The sequence below is a fragment of the Chiloscyllium plagiosum genome, unplaced genomic scaffold, assembly GCF_037043375.1.
Source record: "Chiloscyllium plagiosum isolate Xiang-an unplaced genomic scaffold, Cpla_swu_hap1 HiC_scaffold_28, whole genome shotgun sequence".
Lineage (NCBI taxonomy): Eukaryota > Metazoa > Chordata > Chondrichthyes > Orectolobiformes > Hemiscylliidae > Chiloscyllium > Chiloscyllium plagiosum.
In genome coordinates this window covers 36,189,398-36,216,875 of record NW_028270166.1, presented here as the reverse complement: position 1 = coordinate 36,216,875, position 27,478 = coordinate 36,189,398, and the positions used below count along the sequence as shown (strand labels likewise).

Below are 27,478 nucleotides of genomic sequence, written 5' to 3'. Positions count from 1 at the left end.
ATTTTTTAAATGAAGCCAACAAAGTTAATTTTCTGAAAATGTACGAAGTGATATCAGAAAACCAGAGGCAGTTTTCTGTCAGAAATGCAGATTCATAAATAGATTTAAATATATTAAAAGCTGATCCTGCCCTTTCTTCCATAATATTTTCAGTTCTAATGAATCAGAGAGTGACTATGCAGTCTTATAAAAGCTTACAAAAACTCAGATATTTGTTTTGTACCTTCAAAATAATAAAATGTAAGTGCTTCCTAGGGGAAACTACCAAACAAATGCTGACACATCAGGAGGTATTAGGACAGATCACTGAAAGTTTGGTCAAACTGCAGGTTTTATGGACTATTTTAAAAGGAGTAAAGAATGGTACACCTTAAGGCGTGGTTGCCAATGTTACATAGATTAAGACTTTGAATGCACAAGAATTGAGGAAAGCAAACTTTAAGAATTTTGTAGTTTCTATGAGATCACCTCTCATTCTTCAAAGTTCTAGAGAATATGGCCCAATTTGCCCAATCCAGATGGAATTTAACTTGGATAAATGCAAGGTATTGCATTTTGGTAAAACAAACAAGGGGCAAAACTTCTAACACTTAATGGTAGCGTCCTGGGTAGTGTTGTAGAACACAGAGGCCTAGGGATACAGATGCATAATTCTTTGAAATTTGTGTCACAGGTAGACAGGGTGCTTAAGAAGATGTTTATCATGCTTGCCTTTATTGCATAGATCTCTGAGCATTGGAGTTAAGATGTCAAGCTGAGGTTGCATAGGACATTAGTAAGGCCTCTTCTGGAGTACTGTGTGCAGTTCTGGTTGCCCTGCTATTGAAAGGATATTATTAAATTGGAGAGGGTTCAGAAAAGATTTACCAGGATGTTGCTGGGAATAAGGAGTTTGAGACATAAAAATAGGCTGATTAGACTGGGACTTTTCTTACTGGAGTGTAAAAGGTTGAAAGGTGACCTTATAGAGGTTTATAAATCATGAGGGACATAGACAAGGTGGGTAGCAAGGGTCTTTTCCCCAGTGTGGGGGAATTCAAAATAAGGGGCAATATTTTTAAGGTGAGAGGAGAAAGGTTTAAAAAGAATGTGAGGGGCAACTTTGTTTTATGCAGAGTGGTTGCGTGTGGAATGAACTGTCAGAGGAAATAGTGGATGTAGGTACAGTTACAACACACAGAAGGCATTTGGATAAGTACATGAATAGGAAAGGTTTGGAGGAATATGGGCCAAACAAGGACAAATGGGACTACTTTAGTTTGGGAACATGGTTGGCCTGGATTAGTGGGTTTGAAGGGTTTGTTTCCATGCTGTATGACATTATATCCTGGTAAATTATAGGAGATTATAGGAATGGGAATTTTAAAATCAAGATCTCACCAGTTCAAGTCAGTACAGGGATGATGGATAAGTAGATATTGATGCATTGGGTTACAGTTATCAGTTTTAGATGAGCTCAGGTTTACGGAGAGTGGAAGATGGGAGGTAGGGTTAAATGAACATTGAAATAGTCAATTCTGGGAGCAACATGGGAATGACTGAAGGGCTCAGTAGCAGATAAGCTAAGACAAGTCTGAAGGTGGGCATCGTTACAGAGATGGGAGCTAGGAAAACGTGGTAATGGATATGTGGAGACAATTCCTCAGGGTTAAAACACAATCCCATGGTTGTGAAAGGTCTGGCTAAGCTTCAGATAGTGACCCAAGGAGGGAATAGGGCCATTGGTTAACAAACAGAGTATGTGACAGGGCCAAAGAATATGGTTTCAGTCTTCCCAATATTTAGTTAGAATAAACTTCTATTCATCCGGGACTAAGTGGGCGGCACGGTGGCACAGTGGTTAGCACTGCTGCCTCACAGCGCCAGAGACCCGGGTTCAATTCCCGACTCAGGCGACTGACTGTGTGGAGTTTGCACGTTCTCCCCGTGTCTGCGTGGGTTTCCTCCGGGTGCTCCGGTTTCCTCCCACAGTTCAAAGATGTGCAGGTTAGGTGAATTGGCCATGCTAAATTGCCCTTAGTGTTAGGTAATAAGGGGTAAATGTAGGGGTATGGGTGGGTTGCGCTTCGGCGGGTCGGTGTGGACTTGTTGGGCCGAAGGGCCTGTTTCCACACTGTAAGTAATCTAATCTAAAGTAATCTAATCTAATCTAAATGTCAACAGGCAATAGGAAACATTAAAGATTGCGGAGTTGTTGAGAACATTACTTCAAAGCAGATCAGGCAATTTGGAGAGAGGAAATAAATTACGAAGTAAAAGAAAAGTTCTTCACTGTAAAAAAGTGTATGTGTTTGAAGTAGTCTTCTGTACTAGAGGAAAAAAAATTATGTATGTTTAAGACGCAGACATACTGGTTACTAGAAGAGAAGTATTTCTTTAATTGGGTGCATTACCTCCTCATCACCTGTGTGTTTTTTTCTGTTCTGACAATGTACAATGTGTAAAACAAAAACATCATAGGGATTTGAATTTTATTCATTGTCCAACAACCCAAACATTCAGTGAATATACAAGAAAATGAAGTATCCCATTGGGTTTCAATGCAGTGGTGTAAAGGACAGTTATAGGCAACAGTAATCAACATGTTAAAGTACAGTTGAACTAATACTTTGGTTCTGTCTTAACAAAAATTATACAAATTACTTTCTAGAAATGTTTGGAAACTGAGGGTCGGGTTAGAGGGCAGCATGGAAGTATTTCTGTACAAGGAAGAAAATGGTGTTGGGTAAATTAATGAGGTTAAAGGCTGATAAATCACCAGGGCTGATAACTGACATCCCAGAGCACTGAAGAAAGTGGTCTTAAGACATAAGAGCAGAAATTAGGCCATTCAGTCCATTGAGTGTGCTCCGTCATTCAATCATGGCTGATAGGTTTCTCAACTCCATTCTCCTGCTTTCTCCCCATAACCCTTGATCCCCTTGATGCTCAAGAACCTATCTATCTCAATCTTAAATATACACAATGACCTGGCCTCCACAGCCTTCTGTGGCAATGAATTCCATAGATTCCCCACTCTTTGGCAGAATACGTTTCTCCTTATCTCTATTCTAAAAGGTCTTCCCTTTACTCGAAGGCTGTGCCCTCGGGTTCTATCTATGTAAACATCTTCCCAACAACTACTCTGTCCAAGCTATTTAGTATTCTGTACGTTTCAATTAGATGCCCCATCATCTCTCTAAATTCCATCGAGGATAGACCCAGAATCCTTCAATGTTCATCATATGTTAAGCTTTTCATTCCTGGGACCATTCTCATGAACCTCCTCTGAACATACTCCAGGGCCAGTACATCCTTCTTGAATTATGGGGCCCAAAACTGTGCACAATACTTCAAATGTAGTCTGACCAGAGCTTTATAGAGCCTCAGAAGTAAATCCCTGCTTTTATTTTCAAGTTCACTCAAAATAAATGCCATCATTGCATTTGCCTTCTTAAATACTGACTCAGCCTGCAAGTTTACCTTGAGAGAATCTTGGACTAGAACTCCTAAGTCAATTTGCACTTCAGATTTCTGAATTTTCTCCCCATTTAGAAAATAGTCTATGCCTCTACCCTTCCTATCAAGGTGACCTCAATTTTCCCACGGTGTACTTCATATGCCATTTCTTTGCCCACTCTCTTACCCTGTCCAAATCCTCTCCACCTCCTCAATTCTATCTGCCCCTCTACCTATCTTTGTATCATCTGCAAACTTAGCCAGAATGCCCTTAATTCCTTCATCTAGATTGTTAATGTATAAAGTTGAAACATGCGGTCCCAACACTGATCCTTACTGAATACTATTTGTCACTGGCTGCCATCCTGAAAATGACCCTGTTGTCCCCACTCTCTGCTTTCTGCCAGACAGCCAAGCTTCTATCCATGCTAGCACCTTGCCTTTAACACAATTAGCCCTTCTCTTACTCAGTCGCCTCCTGTGCAGCATTTTGTCAAAAGCTTTCTTGAAGTCCAGTAGACAACATCCATTGGCTCTCTTTGGTCTAACCTGCGTGTTACTTCCTCAAAGAGTTCTACCAGATTTGTCAGGCATGACCTCCCCTTGTTGAAACCATGCTGACTTTGCCCTATTTTACCGTACACTTCCAAGTATTCAGAAATCTCATCCTTCACAATGGATTCCAGGATCTTACCCATGACTGAGGTTAGGCTAATCAGTCTGTAATTTTCTGTCTTTTGCCATACTCCCTTTTTAAACAGGGGTGTCACATTTTCCAGTCCTCTGGGACCCTTCCTGATTCTAGCAATTCCTGAAAGATTACCACTAAGGCCTCTGCTATCTCTTCAGGACCTCCCTTAGAACTCTGGGTGTAGTCCATTTGGTCCAGGTAATTTATCCACCGTCAAGCCATTCAGTTTTTCTAGCACCTTCTCAGTGGTGATGGCCACCATACTCAGCTCTGCCCCTTGACTCTCTTAAGTGTCTAGCCCTGGAAGTAATGAATGGATAATGGTGGTCATTTTCCAAAGTTCTATGGACTCTGGAGCAAATCCTACAGAAGGAGGGTGGTAAATGTAACTCCATTGTTTAAAAAGGGGAAAGAATAAAACTGAGAATTACAGACCAGTTAGTTTAACAACAGTAGTGGGGAAAATGTGAGAGTCTGTTCTGGAGGATATGATAACAAGACATTTGGAAAGCTTTAATGGGATTGAACAAAGCAGACTGGCATGCAGCACACAAAATGTGACTGAAATTTAAAAATGCATTTAAATTGTGCAAGTGAGTTCATAAGACTGTACGTTAACGGCATAGAGCACAATTCACTCCATATGAAACCTGGGCTCCCTGCTGGTTTGACTGATGAGGCTCATCCACTCCAGAGTGAGCCTTATGAGGCTTGGGAAGGTGAGAGGGAGGTGGGGAGGAGGAGGCAGACAAAACACAGTCATGTAAATCACGAACCAACAGTGGTGACGCTTTCTCCCCCAAGTGAAAAATGGGAAGTGTAGAAATGTTGGTAAAACTGTTAAGCTGTCCTACCTACTCCCAGGAACTGAGAAGGTGGCTGATGAAGCTCATTCCACTGGAGTGCCCAGAGCTGCAGAGAATTAGACAAAGCTGGACTTCAATCTGCAACAAACAAATAGACATGCTGTGAGCTCATCACTAACCCATTCAAATTACTAGGTTGCCTTCACCTCTGGTGAGAGCCGATCTTCAGGTTATTTTAATTAACCTGTACGAACCCTTCTCTGAGGTAGCTGGGACTTGAACATATCACTGCGCCATGAGTTTCCTAAGTTTTTTATCCAAAAATGCAATATTTCCAGCTGCTGGAGCTGGATTTTAAACCCATACCCCGGTCTCTGGATTATTAGACCAGTAGCAATACCAATATGTCAACACCTTGCATAAGAAAGGCAAAGAAACATTCAACAAGGGTTAGATTTGAACCCAGGTGTACACACACAGTGAACCATCATTTTAACTGTTGGCCACTTTATCAGAAATGTTGTTGAAAACAACTTGTTCGCACATGATAGGACACACTACTGAGAGCAGGTAGGATTTGAACCCAGAACTTCTAGCCTGGAGATAGGGAAACTACCGCTACAATACAATATCCCAATGTTATCATTATGTCTTTTGAAGTTTGCAACATTCAGGTTAAACAACAGCTGCCAGGTCCAAGTATAATAATCTCCTTTATTACCAGATTGCTCAGGGGTTACCAACTCTGGCTTCAATGTATTCCTGGAAATTTTACCATACGCCTTCCAACAATCTTACCCCCAAGCTCCCACCCTTTGGTTATCCAACACAACAACTTACAAATACATCACCTCTCCTGCCTCTTCTTTACTAAATTGAACAGCCTGCTCTGGATTTTCAAGTGCCCGTTGCGGTGAGGTTGAATATTGGCACGCATTGCATGGAACACTGACGGATGGTGTGCTAGCATTCCAAATGCTTCTATGACATACTGCGCTTTTCAGAGTTGGTGGGGGTGGCAACCCGCTCAGCTCTGGTTAACTGCTTCAGGAAGTGCTTATTAATGGACTGGAGGGCAACAGAATTACATTTTCAAAGGTTAAGTTTAAGGGGGATATACGCAGCAAGTACTTTATACAGCGGGGGGGGGGTGGGTGTCTAGGACGCGTTGCCAGCATAGGTGGTATAGACAGGCATGGTAGGTTCAGTTAAGATGTGTCTGGACAAATGCATGAGTAGGTGGGGAGCAAGGGGATACAGATGCTTAGGAACTGGGTGACAGGTTTAGACAGTAGATTTGGATCGGCTCAGGCTTGGAGGGCTGAAGGGTCTGTTCCTGGGCTGTAAATTTTCTTTGTTCTTTGTTCTTTGTTCTTAGGACAGGAAGAAGAATGGACTTTGGGCACATCAGTGTAGAGCACAGTGAGGAGCCATCATTGATTACTGCTGATTTAAAGTCTCAAATCAAAATAAGTTGATGAGTGAGCATTCCTGTTCACTGCTTCCCCACTTGCTCCATTTTACAAGGCAAGGGCAAAGACCAGAAATGTCTGCTGCCTTCTTTATAAGGGCAGCATAGTGGCTCACAGTGTCAAGGACCTGGGTTCGATTCCAGCCTTGGGTGATTGGCTGTGTGGTGTTTGCACATTCTCCCTCTATCTATGTGGGTTTCCTCTGAGTACTCTGGTTTCCTCCAACAGTCCAAAGACATTCAGGTTAGGTGGATTGGCAGGGCTAAATTGCCCACAGTCTCCAGGAATGTGTGGATTAGCCATGGGAAATACAGGGTTATACGGATGAGGCGGGGGATTGGGTCTGGGTTCGATGCTCTTCAGAGGGTCAGTGTGGACTCAATGGATCAAATGGCCTGCTACCACTCTGTCAGGATTTTGTGAACTGGGAGACCTCCAGAGCCAAGTTCTGTTTCCAGGCAATGTTGGGTGCCAATAATTTGGCACCAAAATCACCACAGTCCATATTACAGCCTTTACATATTGAAATAGCTTTCCAACTGGACTACTGCCATGGTGTGGTGTTAGGACCTGGAAATGATTCACACATGGGGTCCTGACCCCAGCCTGAAAATCCTTCCCCGTTTCCCATGTCCAAGATCTTCATAATGTGTAAAAACAAATGAAATAATTTATTTTTAAGGCTCAGTAGTTTTTCTGCAGACCTAATTCCTAGTGACTTCAGATTCATCCTGGAAGGTTTGAAAACTCCAAAGCTATGCAGCAGAACTGACTGTCGAAGAAGGTTCTAGATTTAATGCCAGCAGCCTGAGTCGATCGAATTGTAGTAACAAATGGGAAAGTGGGTCAAATATCTTCCATACTCCTGCTGTATTTTGTGGGAATTATCAGCCAGCATTCTCAATCACTGTCCACGCTACAGCAAAGTGTCCAGCCTAGGATTTGTTTTTAGGCCTGTAGTTTTTTTTTCAATTATCAACAGGACATGGAGGGCAGCCTGAACACTGATTATTCATAGAATCCCTACAGTGTGTAAGTAGACTATTCAGCCCATCAGGTTCACATTAACCTCCCCCCTCTCCCAACCATAAAAAGCGCAATCCCTGTAACCCTGCATTTCCCATAGTCAATCACCTAACCTGCATATCTTTAGACTTGGGAGGAAATCGGAACATTCAGAGGAAACCCCCGCAGACACGGGGAGAATGAACAAACTCCGCACAGACAGTCACCTGAGGCAGGAATCAAACCCAGGTCCTTAACGCTGTGAGGCAGCAGTGCTAACCACTGAGTCACCATGTTGCATCTTATTGTTACTTTTAAAAGAGGACCAATGGGCATCCACAACTCAATTACTAGAGAACAAAATAATCGAACAAGGTAAGGACTGTTACATTTGGATAGTCTGAGGAAATGAAGTGAGTTCTTGTAATAGATGGAGCGAAAAGTTGTTACTTCAGAGTGAGATTCTGAGGAATAGCACACAAAAGGAAAGGAGATCCATAGCAGCAATATTGATAAAATCAAATCAACTTCAGTACCAAGCCATCAATAAAGCCTGTGAGTAGCTCTTTCATATTGAAATTGTGCAGTCATAATGACAAAAGTTCTGTTACAACATATGCAGCACTCAACTTATGAAGGTGTACCACAACTTGAGTTAACGCACATAGCAGAGAAGGGGAGAAAATAGAGAGAAAAAAAATTCATTTTAATCTGAGACAAAGGTAGAGAAGTGACAGAGTTCTATCAAACCTACAGGGAGCCTGCTCATCAGAACTCATTTTGTCTGATGTTTCACTGCTAGTGGAAGCTCCTTCACTGAGTGAGAATGGGAGTTGTTGAACTGGCACCAGCTGACAGAATGAACTGACGGGACTACTCCTTGGGAATTGCTGCTTCAGTATAGACATCAGTCATGCTGTACAGGCTGACTGCATTGTTGCTTCATTTGATGGAGAGGACATCTGCCTACCTCCAGGCTCTTCAAATGCCCTGACCTCACAATTTTCCATTATTTTAAGTTGAAGTATGTTCCCAGAATGCCTCGTGTTTGTCTTTGGAAGTGTCAATCAACCATCCCCATGCTTGTCAATGATGCCAAGAGCTAGTTTGGTATCAACCTGTCATCCTAACTACACAAAAGGTTGACTGATATTCCTATGGATAAGGAATTATAATAACCATTTATTACCTCTCTATGGGTAATGGCTGTACAGTAGTATCCCTGTTCTGAATCAGAAAGTTTGCAGATTCACGTCTGTGCACTATGTTGCAGATATACTATAGGCTGGCAGTGCTGAGAGAGTGCTACACTTTCAAATGAAACACTAAACCAAGGGGATCTCTTACGCACTATTTTCAAAATGTACAGAGGAGTTATCTCCAGGTACCTAGATAATATTTAACCCTCGACCAACATCGCAATCAAGTTATATAGAGCAAGGTGCACAAACAGTGATACAATAGTGACTAGATTATTGGCACTTATCATATTTCTGTTTGTGCAGTTGTTTATGCCGGCTGACTTCTTCAAATACTTGGCAGTTAGTTCAAGGACTATGGCGCACTGCCCTGGGAAAGGTCAGGTTTTGATATTGTAGTTATCATTTTGAGAAACCCAAACCATCCACAGTCAATTTATGGGCCTCTGCCTGCCCCTCTATTCCCCAGGGGTCCCTTAACCTCTTCTTCTGTAGGCTCAGCAAGCCAGACTTTGTGACTCTGTCTTTAGTGCTCTGGTTGGCATCTGCAGCTCCCTCACAATTAAGCCAGCAGTCCATCTTCTTATGGTCCTGCCCCAACCTCATTTGCTGGAAGCATCGTTGATGCTGATCCCATTCAGATGTAATCAAATTTCCTGAGCCTAGTTTCAGCTGGGCAACAGCAATTGGTAAAAGTGGACTTAGCGAGGTTAACCTGTGCAGGATTCTTGCTCCTAAGCCGAGTGCGGAGACTTCTTGTTAGAGTGAGGGCATCAACAAAGGCCTGGGGAGCAAGGCAGTGTCAAGAGTGTGTTGCTGGAAAAGTACAGCAGGTCAGGCAGCATCCGAGGAGCAGAGAATCAACGTTTCGGGCACAAGGCCTTCATCAGGCCTTCCTGTTGAAGGGCTTAAGCCCGAAACGTTGATTCTTGTGCTCCTCAGATGCTGCCTGACCTGCTGTGCTTTCCAGCATCACACTCTGGACTCTGATCTTCAGCATCTACAGTCCTCACTTTCTCCTGGGGAGCAAGGCAGCCAAGCTCTACCTTCCCAACACACGTACAGCAAAAATCTACGGACAGCAGCTTGCCAACAGCACTGCAGGCTAAACAGCATCTCCACCCTTGCTAGCATTGGCAAATGTAACACAGAGTGGGAATCCCAGCCGGAACGTATTTTCTCACAGAGCAGTGCATTTATCGAGCCTTCAGGGAACTTGAGGCGATAAATAATTAATTCAAGTCTTACTTGATTTCTGATGGACCAGGATGTAATTATGTTCTGAATATGTTGCAATGTGCACTGATGACAGCAGCTAACAAGACAACAGCCTTTTTGTATCGCATCACTAAACATGACAAGGATCGAAATTTGCAGATTAATGCAGTATAGAGGCTTTTTATTCTCTAATAAAGGATGGATAGTTGCTACATCAATCAAAGACATGCTCACCCAGCATAAAGGTGGTGCCCATTAAAGTCTGATTCTTACATTGAACAGGGCACATTGCACAATCTTCGAGTCTATTAGATTCAGTCTGCATTTGATAGCTCATAGATTATCCTTTGAAACAAATGTAGTAGCCAATGTTTCTCAGTTCCTGAGCTGACCCAAGACCACGGGTCCTGGTGATTGGACTGGCATTGCTGTGAATTAACTACAGCTGGTCATTGCCACCCTGCAGCATGGCATGGCTAACCTGGCAGAATATTCAGCAACTTGAAAGCCCAACATTTTCAGAAATGTCAAATTGTAAATAATTGGATTCACCAAAGAAGTAATTAGGAGGGGAGCACATTCTGAATAAAAGGTATTCTCAAATGGTTTCTTTTGCCCTGAATTGTTGAAACCCATGTATTATTCCCCCAATTTCCTTCTCTTGAAAGTGCAGTTGCCCCTGGATTATGGTTTGCAAACAACTGCTATCCACTGTGTGCAGCTGGTTATCCTCCCTGAGCCACTTGAGACGGCAAATGCCAACTGGCTACTCACTGGGGTCAGCAACATCACCCTGTCCTTTGCTAACATTTGCAGGTCTGTCGTTTCAAGCTGGAGACCATGAAAAGTAAATAATTACATTTGTTTGAATGGAGTATTTTTTAATCTCTAGTCTGGGAGCACCGAGCCCAATTGTAAAATTGTTGGTCTTTGCCTGGCTGCACCATCAGCTCAGCACAGATCAGGGGTTAAAATAGGCTTTCTTTGATCTAGAAGCCTCAGATTCATTACAAACCAGTCACTTGGCCAAAGCTTTAAATGGGTTTGTCCTTTTCAAATGTACATTTGTTCTTTTTTTATGCATTTTTGTTGTTATTCTGACTGTGCAAAAGCACCATTTTGTTTTGTTGCCTGCCCATTCAGAGCTTCTCACTGTGAGTCATTACTAATAAACAGTAGAACTCTGCTTGTTTGTGGGCTTTCACTTGTACTTCAGCTGAAGACAGTCTGTCTTTTTTTTTTGGTAAACAAATCTTTCTTTTCTGTACATTGCACTCATCAAATTGAAAAATGTTGGTGCTGGGCAAATGAAAGTTTTCCTTCAGGCAGCCCATAGCAGTACATAGCACTCTTAGGTCAGAGACAGCACAGACTAGAAAGCTCCCTCTGCACTGCTCCAACAACATATTTCAGCACCATGTTTGGAACAGCAGCCTTTACTGCACCATTGTAACAATTTCCCATTTTCCACTTCAGTCACAAAGTTGCCTTGGAATACGACTGGCAATTTAGTGTTAAATTACCAGAGATTTGTGCTTTTACCCCTGGCCACCGGGTTGATATCTTTTGACAGTGAAATCTCAGCATATTTTTGTCGATGGGATCAACAGGCCTCTCCCTTCAAGTAAATCAGGCTCCCATGTTCTTTCCACTCACACAACAATCTGAGCTTCGTGAACACAGTGACCATTTTCTCCTTACATCGCTTGACTGATGATGTTGTCTCAGCCAAGATGCCCAGCAATGGGAAGTTCCTTTGGGTCTCATCTGCCCTGCTGCCTTAACCTCAGAATGAATGCCGTTTGTGTGTCCACATAAAATTTCTTCCAAGCCCCTATTAAAGTCGCAGCAGAGTAGAAGAATCCCTAGTTATAGGAAGGATATTATTAAACTGGAGAGGGTTCAGAAGAGATTTACCAGGATGTTACTGGGTATGGAAATTATTTGAATTATAAAGAAAGGCTGGATAGGTTGGAACTTTTTTCACTGGAGCATAGGATGTTGAGAGGTGTCTTTACAGAAGTTTATAAAATCATGAGGAGTTAGATTGGGTTAACAGTAAGTGTCTTTTCTCTAGTATAGGGAATTTCAAGACCGGGGCACATTTTTAAAGTGAGAGGGAGAGATTTGAAAAAGATGTATGGGGCAATTTTTGTTCCATACAGAATGGTTTGCATGTGGAATGAACTTCCTGAGGAAGTGGTGGATGTGGGTACAATTACAATGTTTAAAAAACACTTGGATAAGTATGTGAACAGGGAAGGTTTGGAGGGATATGGGCCAGGAGTGGGTGGGTGGGAGTAGTTTATTTTGGGATTATGTTCAGCATGGACTGGTTGGACAGAAGGGTCTGTTTCCATGCTGTATGACTCTATGGAGAAATTCTCAATTATAAGATGATAAATCTCAATGATAGAGGCTCTTGACTAACTTACAATGTACACTGACCAGTATGAAATACAGTCTGGAAGACCAAATTAGTGTGAAAGAACTGACTCTGGCTGGACTGAAGTCAGAGATTCCTGCTCCTGATACTGCACAAATGTAAAGTGATGTCAGTTCTAATGACTTGAGTGTATTCCACTAAATTCAGCAGAGTGCAGATCCACCTAGATGTCACTGGGTCTCCTTGATTTAATGCTGAGCAAATCACTTAATCCTCCAGGTCCTAATTTGAAACGTGGAGATTTGCTGAAAAGGAGGCAATTAAAAGAAAACAAAATAGTGATTTGTAACAAAATTGCAGATAGAATCATAGAGACGTAGCGCATGGAAACAGACCCTTTTGCCTAACTTGTCCACAACAACCAGATATCCTAACCTAATCTAGTCCCATTTGCCAACACTTGGCCCATATCCCTCTAAACCCTTCCTATTCATATACCCATCCAGATGTCTTTAAATGCTGTCATTATACCAGCCACCATCACTTCCTCTGGCAGCTCATTCCATACACGCACCACTCTCTGTGTGAAAACGTTGCCCCTTAGGTCTCTTTTATATCTTTCCCTTCTCACCCTAAGCCTATGCCCTCTAGGTCTGGACTCCCCCACCCTAGGGAAAAGACCTTGTCTGTTTATCCTATCCATGACCCTTTATTTTATCAACATCTATAAGGTCACCTCTCAGCCTCCGATGTTCCAGGGAAAACAGCCCCAGCCTAGTCAACCTCTCCCTATAGCTCAAATCCTCCAACCCTGGCAACATCCTTGTAAATCTTTCTGAACTCTTCCAATTTTCACAACACCCGTGCGTCACAACGTTGGTCTTTTTAACAAGGTTACTATGCCCATGAGGTTTTTTTTCCAGAGAGGGGGTAATTGGCCAGGCTCCAGCTTGGCTGGGTTTGAAAGGTTTATTGGAGCCCTTTTTGTTTACCCCTAACAGACAATGCCTCCAGCCTGAGGCTTTCACGTTTGAAAAATAGAATCTGGTATAATCAAAGGGGAGTGGTCAGCTAGCTCTGTAGCTAGCCTTCATTTGGATTAGAGTTTTTGATTCAGTTCAGCAACAGTGTTTGTGAAGAAGGACGCTGGGGCGAATGTAGCCTGGTACTCTCGCTCTCCCTCTCTCTAACTTCAAGCCTGTAAACCCTGGTTTGTTTCATTTTTACTCTCGGAACAGCATCATTAAGTTGGGATAGTCTGTTGGGATTTGGCTAGGATAAGTTATCCGGTATTCTATTTTGGATGTAGGTTTGGTCGCTGAGCTGAAAGGTTCATTTCCAGACGTTTCATTACCTTACTAGGTAACATCTTCAGTGGACCTCAGGCAAAGCAATGCTGAAAATTCCTGTTTTCTATTTAAATGTTTGGGTTTCTTTGGGTTGATGATGTCATTTCCTGTGATTATGTCATTTCCTGTGGTGATGTTATTTCTTGTGGTGAAGTCACTTCCTGTTCCTTTTCTCAGGGGGTGGTAGATGGGGTCTTACTCGATGTGTTTGTTGATAGTTTCTCGTTGGAATGCCATGCTTCTAGGAATTCTCGTGCATGTCTTTGTTTGGCTTGTCCTAGGATGGATGTATTGTCCCAGTTGAAGTGGTGTCCTTCCTCATCCATATGTGAGGATACTACTGAGAGATGGTCATGTCTTTTTGTGGCTAGTTGGTGTTCATGTATCCTGGTGGCTAGATTTCGGCCTGTTTGTCCAATATTCTGTTTGTTACAGTCCTTGCATGGTATTTTGTAAATTATGTTAGCTTTACTCATTGTCTGTATAAGGTCTTTCAAGTTCATTAACTGCTGTTTGAGTGTGTTGGTGAGTTTGTGGGCTACCATGATGCCAAGGGGTCTGAGTAGTTCTATTTTCTGCTCTTTATGTTTCATTCCATAATTGTGTAAACAAATTCTGTTTGTTAAAACCTTGGTAATTGGATCAGCTAATTCACTCTGTGAATATTCACTAAACACTTACTAAAAACAAATAGCAAAGTTACGGTCTGGGATACTTCCTTAAAAATATTTTGAGGGGTCAGACCTGGTCCATAACACTTCCAATAGTAAGGAGACCAGAATTGCACCAAATGTTCACCAAATAGGCCATCCAAGAAGAAGTGAGAATTTCAATGGCTATGTCTTCTCCCAGTGGGTAGTGCAACTTCTAGGATAATCAGGAATCTCCCGACACCGAGAGTTCAGCACACTGGCATACCATTGGCCTACTTACAACAAGTTGCCTACGTATTAGACTCAGACTCAATTCCTGTTGGACCCAGACACAAAGCATCACGTGTGAATGGTTTCGCTAAATACAGATGGCTGCTTCCTCTAGATCATGGACTGGGAGTGTGAAAACTAAATTAAGAATGCAGAGTTATGTTTCAGCTGCTTTATGCAAAATTAAATTCTTGCAAGGATTCTTGTAGATAATAGAAGTGTGGATGATTAAAGTTCCTTGCCACTCCTCGCTACAAATATTAACAGTGCGTGGACTTGATCAAATAAAAAAATAAGGTGCTTCTTTGTGGACTTGCTCAGTTAAAGAGCTGCTTGTACAGTTTATTATAAAGAGGGACCAATAGCTTTTGTGCCTGTTATCTCTGATTCAGCCTATCTATTTCTCCCTGGTCCACTGTGAATGTAACCAAATTCAAATCGTGTCTGCTGTTTGGACTGAAGATAATCTGATACTAGTCTGCTGAGGAGAGTTCATTTTCTCTCCAGGGACATCTCAGTACCAACAGAAAAAAAATGGAATCTTTCTCAAACAAAAGTGTTGTGAGATAGGGCAGGTCAAGAGCTTTTGTTTGTTTGGAACATGACCTCAGGCCTACAATCTACAGCTTATTTGAAACTCAACCCAGGCATCACTGAATGATTACTTCAGCACTTGCTTTATCTTCTCCAATACTCTTTTCACCCAGGGTGATGGTGCACACTGTGGGCCTCAATGCTTCAAAGGAAGGGGAAGGCTAAAATCTGTCAAAAGTTTCATTAACAAGTCAAAGTGTGAGCTTTACAGATTTTAACATGTCTATAAGAAACATTTAATCACTCAATTCAGAAAGGCAAGACCAGTTCATCTTATAAAATGTCGTCTTGGATTAATTATTGAAAAGAAATAAAAGCAGTTTTATTGAATTCTGATTTGAGGATATGTCTGCTGTTGCTGATTCTGTTGGGAGAATCCTTGTTCCTCATTCACTGATAAGTTTCCGTGGCTTCCTCTAATTCCCAGAATATGCAGTGAGGTCAGTGCTTTGTGGCTCCACCAGTATCAGATTAAGGAGCCTTCTCACATTCCAGCCATTAACAGAATATCTGCTTTCCTTCTTTATTAACGGCATAAAGCTTCAGGCCCCCCGATGGCTGCCCCAGGAAAGGTATCACCCAATATCTGACTAACCCATAGAGTCTGGCAAATCCCACTTTCAATTCTTGTCTGCAAAGCAAACTTCTACAATCGATGGGATCGGTCCTGGGCTCGACAAACTTTAGTTATGAAAGTAGACTGGAGAAGCTGCAGTTGATCTTTTGACAGAGGTCTTCAACATCATGAGTATCTACACAGGTAGATAGAGAGAAATTCTTTTAATTCTTAATGCAGCCACCAATGTAAAGACGGATTTAAGCTATCAAAATAATTGAGGGAATAAAATATTTAACAGTGAATGGTGAGGATCTGGATTGCTCTACCTAGGATTGGGGGGAGGTGGGGGAGGGCGCGGTAAGATTCACACAATGCTTGATGTATGAAAGAAACTCCGGCCTAACATTTAACTTGTTTGGTCTGATGTTCATATTTTTGGCATCGAATTATGTCAAAACTTAATGGGATTAATGGATTAGCAGCTAGTTGAACTACTAGATAAATTCTCCTCTATGTTATCCTTGCTCAGTTCCAAGACCTTACAGAGGAAGTGTAAGAGTCAAGCTGCCAATCAACGCACACTTCCTCAGGAACTTTGGAACTTCCACAAACCTGCATTATTGGGTTTATGGATGCATTTGCCACAGTCCCAGTCCATCAAACAGATCAAGCAACAAGGGGCACCTGAGCTTCTTGCTTGTCTATCCTTTCAGTAGGCAAACAGGGAGGTTCCCAAGGGAAGACTGCACCAGGACTTCTGCCAATCAGGTAGACAGTAGAGGTGACAGTCTTAAGATAAAATCAAAAGGTATCTGAAATGTTTCTAGCATTCTTCATCCAAGACTCTCTTTAGCAACCAAAGGATGCCAAGCAGTGAGATGCAGAGCAACGAGCCTCTCAATTCTGCATTCACTCCTGTTTCCAGTGAATCTCAGTGCAAATATTTGAGATGTCCATGTTTGGATAATACAAACAGCCCCTTTGCTGAAAAGGGGCAGCTTCTCCTTTCCAGATGCAAGATACCCTCTTCATGATTGTCCCTTCTTGGCCATCAGGAAGGAGGTATATTGCAAGTGGAAAGGAGAAGGTGCCCTTTTCAGGCAAGGGGCTGTTTGTATTATTTAAACATGGACATCTCAAATCCTTTCATATCGCTCAAGGCCTGTGCAATCAGCAGTGCAATCTCAGTTTACAAACTACAACTTCCAGAAAATGTGAACTTTTCAGGTCAATGACTTTTCATCGAACTTATCGATCTGAAACATTTATCCAGACTCTCTCTACAGACACTGCCTGACCTGCTGAGTTTTTCCACCATTTCATGCTTATTCCTGATTTCCAGCATCTGTAGTATTTTACTTTCTGTCTAAAAACAATTATTCCCTCACACCTGTTGATGTTAAGACAGTATTTAAAAACGTTTATTCAAACTAACGCATTGCACCTTGAATGTAGCCAAAGTCATTGTCAACTTGTCAGCTGTCTTTGCCACTTCAGGGTCATCTTGCCAAGTTACAACATTTAAAAGGCATTTGGATGAGTATGAGAATAGGAAGGATTTAGAGGGATATGGGCCAAGTGCTGGCAAATGGGACTAGATTAATTTAGGATATTTGGTCAGCATGGACACGTTGGATTGAAGGGTCTGTTCCATGCTAAACATCTCTATGACTCTAAGTGGCCAATGACCATTGTGTTTTATTCATTGATGGGATATGGGCATTACTGGCTAGGCCAGCATTGAATGCATCCTTCATATTGCTGTGTGTTTGGAGTCCCACAAAGATCAGCTAATTGGAGGCAGATTTCCTGTCCTAAAGCACATTAGTGAAGTAGATGGATTTTCAGAACAATTGACACTGCTCACTCAGTCACCATGAGGCTGGCTTTCCCTTAGTCCAGGACCTTTATTGAATTCAAATCCCAGCAGCTGCCATAGTGGGATTTGAACCAAGATCTGCTGAACATTAGCTTAGGAATACTCTCCTGGTGACTTTATTACTATCCCAAGACTTCCTACTACCTATATTTGGAGCAGTGACCAGCCTAGCTGGGTGGGTGACCTATTATTGACAATTAGATGTGGACTTGAGGCCTGATTTGGGATGTTGCTAGTAAGGCATCTGGATGAGGATACTATTCAGAAGGGTTTAGAGGGGTATGGGCCAAGTGCTGGCAAATGGGTCTAGTGAGTCTGTGGTAAAGTCAATGGAGGGGATCTCCCATCAGTAGGTATCCTTTATTTCACACCCTCTGCACGCCCAAATGGCTTCCGTCACCAGGTCAAAGCTGAGGCTGTAGGCCATCCTCCTCACTTGAGACCCTGTGGCTGTGATCATAATTATTTTTAATAATCGCATTCGAACTTCAAAGAGCACGGTGACCATGAATCGGCCTACCTGTAATCTTCACAACAACACCAACCTTCCCTATGGGGCAGTGTCTGTGGGCTTTTGGAAACAGTCCAACCAGGTTCATGTTCTATCTGCCAGAATCAATCGACACCCACAGGGAAGGCCTCTTAACTGGCCAGCTCTGTTCAGATTGTGCAGTGAGGCAGCCAGGTGGACCATGGAACCTGGACTTGCTTCCGATTCTGAAAATTAAAGGCAGTAACCTTCCCACACGCACCTCTGATCCCGACAATACTTCCTGAATATTTGTCATTAATAAGCTCATTTACCTCAGGGTCTGCTAAGTTAGAGGGTTAAAGAGTTACCATTATTCACTCTTTTTTAATATTTTATCTGCAGCAATGAGCTTGAAGTCTAGTTCATTGTTTTTTTCAGTTCTTCCAGTAAGTTGAGTCCAATTGAACGTAGGAAGGTCTCAGGTTTGATTGTATAGCCTGTGCATTCCTGAAGAAGGGCTTATGCCTGAAACGTCGATTCTCCTGTTCCTTGGATGCTGCCTGACCTGCTGCGCTTTTCCAGCAACACATTTTCAGCTCTAAATTAACTCAAGTCAGGCAGCAGTTAGTGCAAGAAGTGGGGAGAAAACAGAATCCCGAGTTTTTCTTCCTGCTATAAACTGAGCACAGGCTGGATGGTACCCAATGCAATAACAATCTTCATGGGTGATACGGTGGCTCAGTGGTTAGCACTGTTGCCTCACAGCACCAGGGACCTGGGTTCGATTCCCACCTTGGGTGGCTGCCTGTGTGGAGTTTGCACATTCTCTCTGTGTCTGTGTGGGGGTGCTCCGGTTTCCTCCTACAGTCTAAAAGATGTGCAGGTCAGGTAAATTGGCCATGCTAAATTGCCCATAGTGTTAGGTTCATTAGTCAGGGGTAAATATAGGGGAATGGGTGAGGGAGTGTTACTCTTCGGTGGGTCGGTGTGGACTGATTGGGCCAAATGGCCTGTTTCCACACTGTCAGGTATCTAATCTAATCCTCACCTATAAATGGGGATTTGGAGTTTCAGCAAAAAAAACTATAGGGTTGACAACACCTGTGCTTCCCTTTATAGCATGTTGGCACCTGCAGGTGGGAGGCAGTGCCAGAAATATAGTTAATTTACTAAACTCATTCAAAGTCCATTACTTAGGACTCTACAATTAAAGCCTTTTTAATGATGACATAGGTTTGTGATGTAACTTCTAAGATTGTGTTATGATTTTGTTTGCTAACTCTGGAAAGGCATTTGAAAATGCTGCATGCGTTATTATGCCAATAATTAAAGGTTACATTTAGACAAGCATATTGATAATTTTAATGCAATTGCACTTTTCCAATTAAGGACATCTCTAATTAAATAATACAAGCAAATACATGATGTATTAATATGATGCTTATGAAATATTCATAGTATGTGAATAAAAAGGAGGTTTTAAAAACACCAAAACTCTCAGTATGGATTTTATAAATTAATGTAGTAGTTTCTTCTAATGCCTGTCAGTGAATTAAGTATTCTTCCTTTCATAAGGAGCTACGCTCTGCAATTTGACTCCATTACTCTGACCCTGTATGCAGTTTTCCAGTCACATGATCTCTCAGAGGGTTAACCTTCGCCTCCCTCTCCCTGCGGCCTGTCAAAAACAGCTGCCCAGATAAGTATCACAAAGCAAAAGACAGCCAATAGTTAGACTTTGACTAAGCCAGAGTGACAGGATAATATACACTTGCTTCATGAGAAACCAAGGGGCCCAACTATATCTTCTTTTTCAGTTATCTCGTCCCTTTTCTAATGTAAACAAAAGTGTATGAATTCGGTTCCCCTTCTGTGATGTCTCACCAAAATCTCCCTCTTGCCCAGGTCAGGCAAAGCATTAATTGGTTTGAGTGCAGCTCCCTCTACTTTGCATCTGAAATGTGCCTCAGCTTCACCCCCCTTCATATTTGCATCCTTAAGAACGCACCCTCAACAACAGCAGTGAGATAATTTCCTGTGTGCCTGCTCTGTGAGAGAATTTCAGGTTAGCGACAAACTAACAGGCACTTTGTACCAATGAAACAAAACTGGTTCATTTCAAAGGAAATGGAAGAAATTATTTAGAGCCAGTCTCCCTAGACAGTAAACAGTCTCCCAAGAACATGTCTTAAAACTTTATGTCTTGCATCCTTCTCTTATTCACTTCTGCCTCAAATGTTATTTGTAGTTTACTGTATGTTAATCTATATGCACAGATATTTGAGTTCTTCTTGAGTCAGATATCTGAAATATGAAGTTTATTTACAACACTATTTGCAAAGCTACAATGTCATAGCCACATACTCTAAGCTGAGCTTTATGCTTATTAATATTGCTGTATGTAACATCTGGACATACAACTAACTAAGTCTGTTGGCTCCATCACACAAGCAGGGTGCAAGAAGATGAGATGGGCACCTTGATACTGGAATGTCACATGTCATAAAACCGTCTTAAGCTGTCATGTCTGGAATCTGTGCCATAATACAACAGTTTCCAGAAGTATCAAAGAGAAAGAAACTCCTGTATGACTTGCACTATCCCAAGTTTTGATTTCAACCCCAATATTTTGTGAGTAACCCACAGTCCAAAAATGTGGACTGGCCCTGAGAACTACAGCATTTCAGGGATAGGGCTGGGGACTGGTTGGATGGTGGGGGTTGGGGAATGCTCTACAGAGGGTCAGTGTGGATTCTTTCAATCAAATGCCCTGCTTCCACACTGCAGGGGTTCTATGATTCTATGAACAAATCATCAAAGTTCTTGGATTGAAGCTTTGTTCCTCAAAAAGTGCAGACTCTCCCTTTCTCCTTCTTGTACAATTGAGTTGAGCACACTGAAATTCATGTGTCTCTTTTTTTTTAAATGGCACTTCCGTGTATTGTATTGAAATGAAGAAGAATCTGTGGCCTAACAGGTCAGTCAGTTGGAAGATAGTGGTGGACAGTTTACCTATGAATCCAGTGGTATGGATCATCATTTAATCTCTAACACCTCATTTGCAAGTTTCAATCAAGTGTCGACGATCCCAGTGACTAGAAAACGTAACACTGGTGTTTTGGTGAAATATTGTCCATTCTTTGGTTATACAAGGTGCAAGGTTTCTAATCTTGACATACAAATTACATTTAGAACAGCAATGTATGGAATACAATTAATTCCTTGTAGAATTAATTTCAAATTTCTAGTCATTTCCCTTTTTGCAATGTTTAATCATGCTCAAAATGGAATCTTTGTTAGATCTCGCAGAGTGATGATACAAATAAGATTAAATACATTTTGACATCATAGGAACCTAGAAATCTGCCAATTATAAGTATGAATTATGCTGTTTAATAAAGCTCATACTACTTGTACTTGATTAGAGAGAGTTTACAAAGCCACAAGCTAGTATTGGGTGGGCTCTGCTCTTCTGTCCCCCTGATAATAGTGAACAGATGTAATTTGAAACTTAGGACACTGGGATTTCTACTGTCTGTCCTCTCCGATGGTTCAAATGTTAAGTACATGGTTATGAATAGTGTCCTGATAGTCCCCGAGTTTGTTCGCTGATCTGAGTGCACTGATTTCAGACTGGATGCTGTTGAAAAAGATGACCTCAATACCCAAGTATTGATGAAAAACAACCGACCAGGGATCCCACTCCTATATCTATCTCAGCTCTGCTGGACAATGCTATGAATATTGAGAGATTCCACAACAGCTGGCACTCACAGCAGTAACCCTCTTTGGGGTTTCATCCTGCCATGAGACCAGCAGAACAGTACACAAAAAGTAGAGTCAATTGTGGCTCCCCGATTCCTACAACAGCTTTGCCAGCGAACTGAGATGAATCATTTGGAGATTCTCAGTGTTGCTTTCTAGGCTGATGTATGAAGAATAGCTACCATACACAAAAAAGGATCAGCATCGATATATCTCAAATAAAACCAAATGCAAAATTAATGACACGCAGTACTGGCAATCAATGTTTCTCTCAAATGTAACGTGATCTTATATCAGTTTATTTTGTTTCAGGAGAGGAATAAGAGGAACACATTGTGAAAGTGTTGAGCCTGTGGGGTAGCGTAGTTCTGCAGGCAACATCCAACCAAGTGGGTTAGTATTATGAAGGAGGATCACTGGACCTGAAATGTTAACTCTGCTTTGCCTCCACAGAGGCTGCCAGACCTGGTGAGTTTTTCCAGCAATTTCTGGTTTTGGTTCGGATTTCCAGCATCCACAATTCGTCGGGTTTTTTTTTGGTAGAACTTCACCTTTGATAGCAAGTGTTTGCGGACCATACAGATGAAGAGTGTGTTACACTGCAACAAACACATGTATATTTTCCTGACCACCACTATCCTTGTTGAGACGTCACTCAACATTTAACAAGCATTGAGCTGTACAACACTCTGATATGAATTTTTGGCACATTGATGGTTTGTATCCAGCATAAACTGTTAGACACACTCCCTTCACTGGAATATTCACTTGCCTGCCGCCTTTCCAAAATGATGTATGTGATATTTAAGAGGCGATCGCGCAGTAGGACACTTTTGGCATGCAATGGCACTCACAGGGAATGTTGGCCAGGATATTGCATGCTTGCAGTTCCTGAATTTCTATCCATTGAATTTAAATGTCTGGAAAATAAACACTGCTAAGCCATGGTTTCCTGGTTGGCACTCCTTGCAACATCTGCTAGCTTTGGGAGCGGTTATAAATCCAGACCAGGCACATGGAATGTGTCTCCCTGGCTGCTGGTTAATTGTATATGAAATAACATGCAGTGAGCTTCATGCTGAAATGAGTTCCAACTAGGGCATGTCCCATGTTCAAAGCTGCACCTAGCATTAAACTGGCAATCTCGCTTAGAGTCCACAGGATGGATGAAGTGAGAACTGGAAAGTGGATGGCGAATCAAACAATATTTGGAGAAATACGGGAGTGTGAACACAAACCTTAGTCTCATAGTAAATAGTCCTATCGCATGCTTCTGTCTCAGAGTTTTACCCAACAGCAGCACAGATTGCAAAAGATTGGTTTACCCGTCCTCTCACACATTGAAATAAATAACATGGAAAAGAATCAGGAGATGGCCAGGTATCTCCTGTTCTAGGCATTGATGTAGGTTTTGTCTTCAGCAACAATGCTTAGGTTTTGCCTCATAACATAAGAAGTTGGGATCTGAATAATGTGGTACTGAAGAATCCAACAAACATTTATAACAGCTATCATATACAGACACAGCTCTTCAATGCCTGTCATATTATCAAACTATTAAGTTACATACAGCAGCATGCTTTATGTTGTGTACCATGCTTCAAATGAGTCAAAGGAAGATGGTATAAGGTGGTTTATATGCTCAGGCCAAATGTTATGGTGCAGTAATAATATGGCCATGACTCAATGTTATACTGATTGTGAGACAGTACAACATCCCTCTTATTCAAACTTATTGCAAACAGGTATACTTGCTTATACATAGGCATCTGCTATCAATTCAACAGTGTTCTCTACGGCATTTATTTGACACCTTAGTGGTCTCACTGTTGTTTGCTGTCACAGACATTGGCACTAGCCCCATGTTGATTTTACATTTTAGGGTGTATTATCCCACCTTTTGAGGATATTTGATACCAAATGGTTTTTAAAGCTTCTAATTGACTTAGAACATAGAACATTATAGCGCAGTACAGACCCTTTGGCCCTCGATGTTGCACTAACCTGTGAAATCAACCTGAAACCCATCTAACCTATACCAATCCATTCTTGTCCATATGCCTATCCAATGACCATTTAAATGCCCTTAAAGTTGGTGAGTCTACAACTGTTGGTGAGTCTACTATTGCATTCCATGCCCCTACTACTACTCTGAGTAAAGAAACTATCTCTGACACCTGTCTTATATCTATCACCAATTTCGCACTCCATGTTAATAGCACATCAGTTTGGAAAGCTTGTTCATCTTCTGAAATTTGGCTTTCACTTGGACTGACTCTGAACTTCACTGGTGTCTTGGCACTTACTCACCCTCCTAACATTTCCCTTGCTGTCTGGGTTGTTTGTTGAACTGTTCTATTGGTTACTTTCTTCTTATTCTGGCTTAGCTTTCAGACATGCACGTGCAGTTAATATGGTCTCTTCACACATATCAGGAAAAGCTGGTCAGGTCTTGGGTAAGTGTGACAAACCGTATCTGTTTTGGATTTTTGTTGGTTTTGTGTACATTTCTGACTGTAACAACAGTACTGGCTGCACCTAAACTGTATAATTCCCGTTAGTCTGTTACTATGGCTCGATGCTTAATCCATCTTCAAAGAATGCATCACTGCACTATCAAAAAAGATCTTGCCTAAAAATTTTAATTGGTGCAGCAGCAATGACTAACTCAATGAGTTTCTCTGATGGTTCCTCTTTGGAAAAGTCACATTCATGCCCTTTACTGCAGCATCTTCTGACAAATGGATCAATAGATTCTTCAAGTTGCTATCTGTATGACACAAATTGCAATCTGTTAATCTGAAGTTAATCCTTAATTTGAGCTGGTCTTTTGGAATGTTCCTGATCTTTTACAGATCTTTATAATTGTCCACAGAAACCAGATATGTTAACTCTGTGAAACCTATCCTTGCCAGTCGCAAGCAAGAGTTTTAGAGATGTGATTATCTATTATTTGATTTGTAAAATAGAATTGCATGCATTGTTTGAACAGTTACAGTTAGGTAAAGGTGTGGTTGAGTGCAATAAAGTCATAATTCGACGTATGCCTTCCATATTTCTTTGCAGGTCTTTCCCTTTTCTCAGGAATATCACGCACTGCAGTGTTAATTCATTTCTTTGTCTAGTTTTGCTTTGCTCTCCTTTTACTTTTTTTTATTTAGTTTCTTCTTCTGTTTTCCTTTAATTTTCAAAGTTACTGCTCCTTTACTTGTTTTGCTTCCATTAAAGTTATCGCTTTACGAACCGTAGGCTTCCAGGTTAAGCATTTGAGACTTGCAGTTACAGATTTCTGCCTCAGGTGGTCTTTGCACCAAATAAGGATTGATGTCACCGCACGGGCTTCCCTCTACCTCAGTGCCAACTTGGAGAAAGAAAACAGTGGAATCAAATGAGATCTGGATACAGGTAAGGCTCCTTTAATGTAGAAAGAGAGAAAGTGAGAAATGCCTATGTTGGAGATCACAGTTGAATGTGTGGTGCTGGAAAAGCACAGCAGGTCAGGCAGCATCCAAGGAGCAGGAGAATCAACGTTTTGGGCATAAGTCCTTCATAAGGAACGTGATGAAGAGCTTATGCCTGTAACGTCAATTCTCCTGCTCCTCGGATGCTGCCTGACCCACTGTGCTTTTCCAGCACCACACATTTTGACTCCTTAATGTAGAAATCTGTTTTTTGTAGCTTCATGGCTATATGTTCTTCTCTGAGCACATTGGAGCTGTGCTGTTAAAGCCATTTAAGTGGCATTTTGTATTAAATTAAAACAGCCAATTCTTGGGTTTTTGTAAGAGGTCATCATTCCTTAATTTTGCTTGTATTTGTAACTTTGGCCTTTTTAAATAATGTGACCTTTAGAAATTTCTTGTATTTTGAAGGGATTTCGGTTTTAAATAAAAAAGGAATTAGCTCTGTCCCATAAGAAACTACTGTTTGGTAATGTTATATTGAATTGTCCAACAAACATTTCTTCCAGCTAACTGTTAGGTGTAGAGATTATCTTTGCAGGTGCATCAGCGTCTAGGCTAACATTAAGCTATTACGTTATAGAGTGCAGCATAATTTTTGTACATAATGTGCAATGCTTCATGTAAGCCAAAGTAAGATGGCCAACAGGATCTTTGTACCCTAAGGTCACATTCTATGATGTGGTGATGAAATTATGAGGATTTTGCTGAAAGGTACAAAGACGTACAGTGCATGAGGCACAACACAACATACATTTATAATCAGAAAATGTTAGCGTCGAGCAACAGTTCATAAAGGACAATGGTCACCACACTCAAATGAATGAGACTGAGACACTTGGTGATACACAGCTTGAAGGACAAAATGCCACAAAGGTGGCACAAGATAAAGAGGTAAGCCTCCATGAACTAACACAGGCAGGACGGAGACTGAACACATGCCATTGGCATCATTCAGCACCACACTTTCGATCTCAATAAACATAATTGTTGGAGGAACATCTTGTGGTGGCATTGGACTCCTGGAATGGAATCATTTCCATTTTGTCAGCATTTACTTCACTTCCATTAACAAGGATCGAAGCTAGAGGAGACCATGACTCAGAGGCTAGATTATATTTGAATCCAATTGTAGTTTCTTTAAGAGGTGTCTAATAAAAAGCCTCAGCCATTCTCCCCATGATATGCATTTTTGTCCGTTAAACTTGTTTGGGGGTAATATTCATACAAGCATTTGAAGGTTATTATATATATTCTGTGTAACCAAAACTGATCACTTATTGCCACTGGGTCAACATAACATATGTTTCCTTTTTAACACATTTCAATGAAACATGAGAACCTGGGAACTGACAAACTGTCCAATGCTCAAATCCTCTGATACAAAAAGCACAGATGTGTAACCGATCTGCTAGTAAATCAATATGGATTCATATGACAGCATGTCAGCTATCAAACATCAGCTGCCATCTTTATGTCAAGCCTTCCAGCAATGCCTGTCTTCTGGAGCTTCTGATATGTTTGCACAGTTGGCCACAAGAACCACCTTCAGAATATTGTTTTGTAAAGCTGAGAATAGCCCCACTCTCTGCCCAATTGTTAATTTATCTTAGCATAAACTTCAACTCATCAGAGCTGGAAGAGCCACGTGTGGGAGTTGCTGACCAAATACAAAGGCACGTATGGCAAAGTTGAGCGAGAATTAGACTTTATTTGCATGCCAACTAAATATGGTTTATAAATACCCAGGATCAGGAATAAATGGTGGGAAAGTGCCCAAACTGGTAACTTAGCCATTCTCTTTGCAAAAACTGCCTGTTTCCAGCATTCTCAGTTATTATTTCAAATACTTATTCTATTGATACTGCAGTGTTGTCTCCAAAGGCAGACTAAGCCTTCAGTACTGTAATGGAAAGAAGATAGAAACACATCCCTGCAGTGATAATGGAGACCCACCTTGATAAATTGCTGCCCTATGCAATGCCAGGAGCACTGCATTAAAACCACCAACATTAGCATGAAGTGGCAGTCCCAGATGCTGTCATTCATTTTATAACTGGGTCTATCTACACAGGCTTGTACTGCTGTGCTCGCATTGCTGGGCCTGTGTGACACAGAAAATAGCCTTTTGAAACACCACAGAAAAAGTGCGCTGACCTAAGGCCAAATGCATTTACAATGCTGCTGTACTTCCACAAGAGGACTGGTCAGGATGCACCATAAAGCTGTACTTACTTCCGTGAAGAATGGAGCTTTTTTTA

General features: G+C 41.6%; 1 protein-coding gene across 3 annotated transcripts in view; it reads right to left on the bottom strand.

Annotated features, from left to right (window-relative positions):
• The window catches only part of sema6bb (sema domain, transmembrane domain (TM), and cytoplasmic domain, (semaphorin) 6Bb), a 554,928-nt gene that overhangs the window by 422,213 nt on the left and 105,237 nt on the right, over nt 1–27,478 (bottom strand). For all 3 annotated transcript variants that reach the window (XM_043720975.2, XM_043720977.2, XM_043720976.2), the window contains one exon: nt 4,984–5,073. The gene's annotated coding sequence lies outside the window, so the exon portion shown is untranslated. The remainder of the gene's footprint in view (nt 1–4,983; nt 5,074–27,478) is intronic.